The sequence below is a fragment of the Coenobita brevimanus genome, chromosome 56, assembly GCF_032717465.1.
Source record: "Coenobita brevimanus isolate Jiangsu-jjx chromosome 56, ASM3271746v2, whole genome shotgun sequence".
Taxonomy (NCBI): domain Eukaryota; kingdom Metazoa; phylum Arthropoda; class Malacostraca; order Decapoda; family Coenobitidae; genus Coenobita; species Coenobita brevimanus.
Genome location: NC_137009.1, coordinates 41,030,653 through 41,040,652, shown reverse-complemented (window position 1 = coordinate 41,040,652; position 10,000 = coordinate 41,030,653).

Below are 10,000 nucleotides of genomic sequence, written 5' to 3'. Positions count from 1 at the left end.
GAGAGGTAAAGAAGGCAGGTAATAATGAAGAGGACAGGGAGGAAGGGAGGGAAGGAGGAAACCAGGCACGCAATAACAGAAGAAAGGCGAGGGAGGGAGGGAGGGAGGGAGGGATATAATAGAAGGATGGGAGGGAAGGAGGTAGGTAGGCAGGAAGGGAGGGAGGTAATAAAGAGGGAAGGAGAGAAAACAGGAGGGAGGCAGGCAGGGAGGGAGGCAGGCAGGGAGGAAGGCAGGCAGGGAGGAATGATAGGATACCAGGAGTCACTTGTTTCAGTACAAAGCAATTAACTTCACGTGCTCTCTCTCTCTCTCTCTCTCTCTCTCTCTCTCTCATGAAGGGAGGCTGGTAGTGAGGATTACAACCAAAAATGAAGGAATGAACGAAGGAAGGAAGGAAAGCAGGAAGGGAGGAAAGAGAGAGAGAGAGAGAGAGAGAGAGAGAGAGAGAGAGAGGGGGGGGGGATATTCAGTCACCTGCCTCTCAGTACAAAGCAATTAACTACAGGTGATGTTACCTCAAATCCCCCCGTCTCTCTCTCTCTCTCTCTCTCTCTCTCTCTCTCTCTCTCTCAAATAAAAATAGTTGAATTACGAAATATGTTTGATTATAAAGGAATTAATTGGTCGTGTGAAAAAGTTTTAATTGAGAGAGAGAGAGAGAGAGAGAGAGAGAGAGAGAGAAGTCGGGGTCAAGAAGGAATCTCCAAACATAAGGTTGTATCCTAAGTGGCTGGAGAGAAAGAAAAGAGAGAGAGAGAGAATTAAATATACAGAAATGAAGATAGACAGATAGATAGATTAACAGATAGACAGACAGATAGATGGATAGATAAAAAAGAAAAAAGAAAGAAAACAAGGATGGAAGGAGGGAAGAAGGGAAGGAAGGAGGGAAGGAATGAAGGTAGGAGGGAAGGAAGGAAGGAAGGAGGGAGGGAAGGAAGGAGAGAAAGAAAGCATTAGTGTTCTCTCAACAACCTAGTTATCTTAAAAAAGAAAGTAAGAAAGTGAGTGAATCAGAGGGGGGGGGAAGCGAGAGAACTGGCGCGACAATGAAGGGGTCATGAGTGCTGGAAGTGAGAAAAATAAAGACAGTGAAAGAATTAGACGAAAAAGTGAGAGAATTAAAGCGAGAAAAAGCGAGATGGCTTATGTGAGAAAATTAGAGAGAGAGAAGAAATGAATTAGTCTGAAGTGAGAGAATTAAAGCAAGGAAATGTGCGAATCTGTGACAACCTGTGAGAGAATCGAAGTGAAAAGGCGAGAGAATTAAAGCGAGATGAAGTGAGATAATTAAAGCAAGACAAGGTGAGAGAATTTGTGTGAAAAAGAGAGAGAAAAAGCGAGAGAATTCGTGTGAAAAAGTGTGAGAAAGTGAGAGAATGTGAGAGAATTAAAGAGAGTCAGGCTGGGCAGCTCCATTCATATGAAGTCCTGGACAAAAAATATATATATTAAATATGTGATGGTTCCTGCGAGGTTAAAAATAGAGAGAGAGAGAGAGAGAGAGAGAGAGAGAGAGAGAGAGAGAGAGAGACTGACTATATTTTCAGAGAACCGCAAATTTCTCTCTCTCTCTCTCTCTCTCTCTCCTCCCTAGCGGCAGTGGGGCAGGAAATGCGGTGGATTGTAAGCCAGCTCTCTTTTGTTTACTCGCTGGCACACTGTTTGGCTTTAATTTTCTCACAACTCCACTCTCTGTTTTCTAATTTACTCTGGCTACTCTTCCCTTCAGTCTCTCTCTCTCCATGTTAACGTGTGTGTGTGCGTGTGTGTGAGAGACAGAGAGAGAGAAGCATCTAATATCACACCTCAACCAATACTCACATGTGGACGTGATGGTGGGCCGTAGTTTTTTGGAGAAGCATGAAATATTCTGGAATATAAAAAATAAAAAACAGATTAAGAGCCAGAAATAAAAATATAGATGAATATTTGGTTTACATTTAATAGCGTAGGACTCTCTCTCTCACTCTCTCTCTCTCTCTGGGATTTTTAGAGCTAGCTTTCTTGCCCCCTGGTTTAATGTTTCGCCTTTTTTCACATGTACACACGCTTTTGTTTGTCTTCTTGCTCTCTCTCCTTTGAGTTGCTGTTCTCATAATTCTCTATCTATCTATCTATCTATCTATCTACCATCTTTCACACACACACACACACACACACACACATTCATCTATCATTTCTTCTCTCTCACACTACCTATCTCTCTATCTAACCATCTCACTTTCATACACGCATACATGTTCTCCCTCTCTCTCTCTCTCTCTCTCTCTCACTTCGACTCGCTCACTCCCTTTAACTCAGCCTTTTTTTTTTAAGTTAAAGCCAAACGTTTTTATTCAACCGAGAAGGAACGACCTGGAACGAAAGGGCTCTCTTTCTCTCTCTCTCTCTCAGCACACACACACACACACACACACACACACACACACACACACACACACACACACACACACACACACACACACACACACACAATAAACTCTTCGGTAACTTCATTCCATCATCCAACTATTAACCTTTACACTCTGTAGGCCAAACCCAATCTACCCTAATCTAACCCAATCTATCTTAACCCAGTCCTACCTAATCTGACCTATTCCAACGTCCCTTAACTGTAACGTGACCTGACCTAACCTACCATAACCCAACCTAATGCAAACTAATCCATCTAACATCAACTAAACACACGTAGCCTTACTAACTTAACCCAACGCAGCCTCACTCACGTAATCCAATTTAACTGCAAGCCTTACCTATCCTGTCCAAACTCAAGGTCACCCAGTTCTAACCCAACCAACTCGTAACCCATCCTGACCTAACCTAACCCAACCCACCCTAACCTAACCCAACCCAACCCAACCCATCCTAACCTTAACCCAACCCAACCCACCCTAACCTAACCCAACCCAACCCAACCCATCCTAACCTTAACCCAACCCAACCCCTGCTAAGCCAAGCCAACCAGATCACACACCATTAAGGTCACTGCAATCCAGTTTTGACTACCAGCATTACAACTATACTCTTTTCACTCTAACTTGGCCTAAAATTGCCGTCTGCAGCTTGAATCCCACGTTGCAGGACTAACAGATAAACCTTGGAATATCATGCTAGTCACGAAGAAGTGCTATAGAAAGGATATACATAGGTGTAGTATTGTCTGTTTCCGCCACTGAGCTACGTGAAATAAGCTATACATGGACGAAAATCTGGTATGCTAGTCACGAAGAGGTGCTATCACGATGGGTTTCAAGGTGTAACATTACAGAACTAACCTCGCGTTCAGCCAATTGCCAGGGGGATGAGCTAACCAATTGACTACCCCTTAGCACGACACCTGATGGTCTGCCAATATGTGTGATTGACGGGATGAAGGGTAGGTGAACGGCAGCTCTCTCTCTCTCTCTCTCTCTCTCTCTCTCTCTCTCTAGGAAAGCAAGCACAAGCAAACAATATCTGTCAACACGCTCAGACTTGCTTCATGCACGAGAGAGAGAGAGAGAGAGAGGGGGGGGTAAAGGTGAGGGTAAACGGTAGCGAGAATTTTGATTTTAAATTCGTGCTGTCTCTAATCTCTCTCTCTCTCTCTCTCTCTCTCTCTCTCTCTCTCTCTCTCTCTCTTTCCTCCTTTTCTTCTTCCTTCCATCTATCATTCTCTTCCTCCTTCCTGTCATTCTCTCTCCATTCCTTCCTTCTTTCCCTCTTCCTCCGTCTTTCTTGCCTCTATATTTTTCTTTCCCATCCCTCCCTCTTCCTCCGTCTCCTTTCCTCCATTCTCCCTTCCCTCCTTCTTCTCTCCCTTCCTTCCCTCTCTCCCTCCTTTTTCTCTCACATTCTCCCTCCCTCCCTCCACACTCCCCTCCCTCCCTCCAGACCAATAGGCTTGTTATCTGTATTTACTATGTGCTTATCTCTTCCCTCCCTTCCTCCCTCCTTCCTTCCCTCCCCTTCTCTTTCTCCCTCTCTCTCTCTCTTCCTTCCCTCCTTCTCCCCCCTTTCTCTCCCTCCTACTCTCCCTCCTTCTTTCTTTCCATCCACCCTCCCTTCCTCCTACTTTCTTTCTCTCTCCAGCCATCCCTTCCCCCCCTCTCCCTCCTATCTTCTATAGCTCTCCATGAAACCCAGCCTCCCTTATCGACCTCCCTCCCTTCCTCCTTGTCTCTCCCTCCCTCTCTTCTCTCCTCTCTCCCATTCCCTCCATCCCTTTCTCTCTTCTCCTTCCTTGTCACACTACCCCCCTCCCCCTCCCTCTCTCTCTCTCTCTCTCTCTCGTGAGTGGAACTACTGATTCCTTCCTGAATAGTCTCTTGTGCCCCTTTCCCTCCCCCTTCCCCTCCCTCTCTCTCTCTCATTTCTCTCCCCACCCTCTACCTCCTTTTCCTCTCTCCTCTCCCCTCCCTACCTCTTCTCTCCCTTCCCCTCCCCCTCCCTCCTTCTCTCTCCCTTCCTTCTTCATTCTCCTTCCTCCCTCTTTCTCTGCTCCCATCTTCCTCTCATTCCCTCCTTCCTTTTTCATATTCCTTCCTTCCTTTTCCTCACCTTCTTCCATCCCCCCCCCTCCCTCTCTCATTTGCCTTCCTGTGGAGCAAATGGTGTGTGCGAGAACAACTAGGAGAGAGAGAGAGAGAGAGAGAGAGAGAAATAGAGAGAGAGAGAGAGGGGGGGGTTATAATCAGCCTGCTATGAATATAAATGCATGTTTATAGCAGACCAAATGGACGTCGACTCAGTTATATTGACATTATTGAATTTTTCGTTAAATTTAATGAGCACGTCTTGTTTTGCAATATATATATATCAGTCTATATATCTATCAGTCTGTCTAGTTCTCTATCTATCCACCTGTCTGTCTGTTATCTTATTCTTACCTCCATACACATACCTGCAGCTTCACATCCTTCTGTACATGTCTATCTGTCTATCTTTCTATCTGTCTATCTTTCTATCTATCTGTCTGTCTTTCTATCTATCTGTCTGTCTTTCTATCTATCTGTCTGTCTTTCTATCTGTCTATCTCTGTCTTTCTATTCGTCTTTGTTGACCTATTTCTATCTATATCTATCTGTCCACAGACGCCAATCTCTTCATCCTTGCTACACTTGAAGCATCTCTCTTTACTCTTTACCCTATGGCTCTTTAACCCACCACTATTTACCCTATCGCTCTTTAACCCACTGCTCTTTAACTCATCACTCTTTAACCCATCGCTCTTTACACTGCCTAGCTTTTTTTCTTTCCTCCATGTCTCTCTACTTTCTCTCCTTCCTTCTCTCCTATCTTTCCTTTCCCCTCTCTACTTCTCCCTCCCTCCATCCTTCCTTTCCTAGTATATTTTACCTCCCCTCTCTCTCTCTCTCTCTCTCCCTCTCTCTCTCGCAAACAGAGGAACAACAACAACAACCCCATCAGTACGAGGACGGTATATTTAACTGCCTAACAACAATCAATTTCAGGCAGGTTAAACTTCGTGTCCCGGGTACGAATCCAGCCGGGGAGGCCATTTAAATCGGGTATGGCTCTACGCTACTCCGTTCACTCTAGCAAAAAATTTCCATATCTCCGTCTTGAATACTGAGCAACTACAGAAGATTAACGCTAGAATTATGAGGCTAGTCACGAAGAAGTGTTGTGTAGCGAATGTAGAGTCGTGGCACTGTCCCTGAGTTATAGCAAAAGATTAACATTAGCATACCTGCAGTGGTCACGAAGAAGTGCTATATAAAGGACGCAGAGTCGTGGAATATAGGACTAGTCACGAAGAAGTGCTATGGAAAGGACGCAGAGCCGTGGAATATGGGACTAGTCACGAAGAAGTGCTATGGAAAGGACGCAGAGCCGTGGAATATGGGACTAGTCACGAAGAATGCTATGGAAAGGACGCAGAGTCGTGGAATATGGAGTTAGTCACGAAGAAGTGCTGTGTAAAGAATGTAATGCCGCAGCCCTGTCCTTGTGTTGTAGCAAAAGACTAATGTTAGAGTATGATAGTCACGAAGAAGTGCTATGGAAAGGATGTAGAGCCGCAGCGATGCCTTCCACCAATAAAATACATGATATAAGCTGCAAAAGGACGAAAACCTGGGCCAAGTTAAAGTGACAAGAGAATAATATAGAGATCCAATTTGACAGCGTTTGAGAAGGTCTTGCTGCCTCTTCCTTGTATCCCTAAATGTAACAGCAAACTGGAGGAAGATTTGGAGTCAACAGCTGAGTATTCACCTGTTCTATGCATACATACTGACTGATACGTACACACATACACGGAAGCGTACATACTGATACATACATACACACATATCAACACGGAAGCATGCATATTGGCTGGTACATACACACACACACACACACACACTAACCCAGCGTACATACTGATTACTCCATGCATACAAACAAATCAACACGATGCATACATACTGCCACGTACACAGACACATATCAACACGGAAAGAGAGAGAGAGAGAGAGAGAGAGAGAGAGAGAGAGAGAGAGAGAGAGAGAGAATCATTACAGCCACACACGCACCTGGGATTTTCGGTACAAAATCCTTCTCCTTCGTTCACCTTCACCTTCGTTCACCTTCAGCTTCGTTCACCTTCACTTTCATTCATCTTCAGTCTCATTCAGGTGGGATGCGCGGCCCTTAAACCCCTGTCCTTTTGCTGTTTAATCTGCACATGAAACCTCAATGCTTTGCTGTGTAGTGCTGCTGTGTCGATAATACCCATATCAACTGCATATATGAGGACAAGGGGTGATAGGTGATATTAATCGCTACAACACAACAACAACTACAACCCCATTACTACTACTACTACTACTACTACCATCACCAGTAACCACCACTACTATTACAACAACAACTAGCCTACTACTACTACTGTTACTACTACCACTACTACCACCATTTATTAAAAAAAAATAATAACAGTAGCAGCATATAATCTGAGTAGACCATCACATTTTCGAACTGATATGCAGTGGCCTCAGAAGGACTGTTCCTTTGCGTGATGTGGGGTGTCATTGGCTGAGATTGGCTGAGAGAGAGAGAGAGAGAGAGAGAGAGAGAGAGAGAGAGAGAGAGAGAGAGAGAGAGGGAGGGAGGGGGAGAGAGAGAGAGAGAGAGAGAGAGAGAGGGGGAGAGAGAGAGAGAGAGAGAGAGAGAGAGATTTATGGCAAGAAAAGTGAAGCAAAAGTGTAGAAGGTTTCAGAGTCAGACAGCTTACTTTCTTTAATAATTATAAAACTTTTCTTTCTCTTACCTTTTCCCTGCCTCCCCCTCATCGTGCCTCACCCCCCACCCTGCCTCCCCCTCACCGTGCTCACCCCCCCACCCTGCCTCATGCCACCCTCCTCACTAATACATTGCCTCACCCCGACCTTGCCTCATCTTCACCCTGCATTGTCCCCACCCTGCCTCACTCACCCTGCCTTATCCCACCCTCTCCATCACCACCCTGCCTTATCCCACCCTCTCCACCACCACCCTGCCTTATCCCACCCTCTCCACCACCACTCTGCCTCACCACACCCTGCCTTATCCCACCCTCTCCACCACCACCCTGCCTTATCCCACCCTCTCCACCACCACCCTGCCTTATCCCACCCTCTTCACCACCACCCTGCCTCACCTCGGCCCTGCCTCAACACCACCCTACCTATGCCTGTAATGATGATGTGTCGGCAACCACTAAGTCCACATGTGCACAAAAACACACACATCCACCTACACGTACACAGCCTACATTCACACGCACATGCTCTTACACAAGCTCATTCATACAGCTTCATACATAGGCTACATGGATACTTTTACATGTGCGTATTTTTTGAGCACATACACAAATATAACGACATCGTACACACACACACACACACACACACACACACACACACACACACACACACACACACACACACACACTATTATCAGACCGTACAAGCATTGACACACACGATCACACACACACACACACATACACACACACACATTCATATCACTCACCTTTATACACACGCACGCATTCTCTCTCTCTCTCTCTCTCTCTCTCTCTGGACATAAAGGGTTAAATTTGCAAGACCTTATTTTGTGAGCGGAATAGGCTTCATAAGCTGCACTTGCTGGGCTGAGAGAGAGAGAGAATGTGTGTGTGTGTGTGTGTGTGTGTGTGTGTGTGTGTGTGTGTGTGTGTGTATTTGTAGTATACAGGAATTGAGCAATGCTCGTGTTGTCCTGTCTCCATATCCACATTTATCAAGTCTACCTTTACACACATGAATGTTTTTCTCATGCACCACCTCTTTGTCTAAGTCATTCCAAATATTTAAGAATATACCTAATTGTGATATACACGGAATGTACTATGCTCGTGGGTTTCCGTCGCTGTTTCTCAATAAGTCGAATTTAACTTTAAACTCGTTTATGTTTTTAGACTGGACGATCTCTTTGTCCAGGCTATTCCATAAGTCTATACTTCTGTAAGGAAAGCTATATTTCTTGATATCCTTCAAGCAGCTTGACTTTTTCAATTTCATTCCATGTCCTCTTGTTGCTCTCTTATCCCATACAAACAGATCTTCTTTGTCAATTTTATCTACTCCCACCATGGTCCTGAACACCGCAATCATGTCTCCCCTCTTTCTCCTTTCCTCTAGCGAAGGCAAATCCAGTTTTTCCAGCCTCTCTCTGTATGACAGGTCTGTCAGACTGGGGACCATCTTGGTTGCTGTTCTTTGTATTCTCTCAATCTTGTTTATATCTTTCTTTTTGTGTGGGGACCACACTACCGCTGCATATTCTAACCTGGGGCGGATCATGGCCACTATCAATTTTTTCATCATTTCCTCATCCATATAATGAAATGCTACTCTTATGTTAGTCAAGAGCTTATAAGTCTCTCCAACTATCTTGTTAATGTGCTTTTCTGGTGACAAACTATCTTGGACCAGCACTCCCAAATCTTTCTCTTCTCTCCTTTTTGTGATTAATTCATTACCCAAAAAAATAATTCAGTGATGGTCTCCTGGTACTTTTACCCATTTCCAATATTTTACATTTCTTTACATTAAATTTCATTTCCCACGTCCGGCTCCAATTGTGTATCCTATCCAAATCCTCCTGCAGTATTTTACAATCCTCCTCAACCTCTATCTTCCTCAAGATCTTTACATCATCAACAAACAGACTTGCATAACTGTTCACTCCATCTACCATATCATTTACACAAATCAGGAACATTACTGGCGCCAACACTGAGCCTTGAGGGACTCCACTTGTTACTTCCCTCCATCCAGACATCTTTTTCCTTTATTACTGTCCTCATTTGTCTGTCTCTCAAAAAGTCTCTCATCCATTCCAGAAGTTTCCCCTTTAGTCCTCCTATATATTCTAGTTTCCACATTAGTCTTTTATGAGGTACCTTGTCAAAGGCCTTCTCTAAGTCTAAGTACACACAATCCACCCAACCATCTCTCTCCTGTACCACATCAATCGCTCTTGAGTAAAAGCTCAACAAGTTTGAAACACATGACCTTCCACTTCTGAATCCAAACTGACATTCAGCCAAAATATTCATCTCTTCCAGATATTTTATCCATCTGTCTTTCAGGATTCTCTCACACAATTTTGCGACCATGCTGGTTAGAGACACTGGTCTATAATTCAGGGGTTCTTCCCTGTTTCCTCCCCTTGTAAATTGGTACCACATTTGCCCTCTTCCATTCTTTTGGCACTTTCCCCTCTTCCAGTGAGCATACAATTAAACTGTGAATTTTATCCGCCAGTTGTTCTCTGCATTCCTTCAGTACCCAATTAGAAATTCCATCAGGTCCTGGGGCTTTCCTTACATCTTGAGTTTCCAGTAATTTATACACTTCCTGCACCTCCACTTTTATATCTTTCATCACCGGAACATTTCTAATCACTCCCTCCCCTTCCACAAGCTCCTTTTCTTTAGTGAAAACTGACTGGAAACGTTTGTTCATTATTTCTGCTTGCA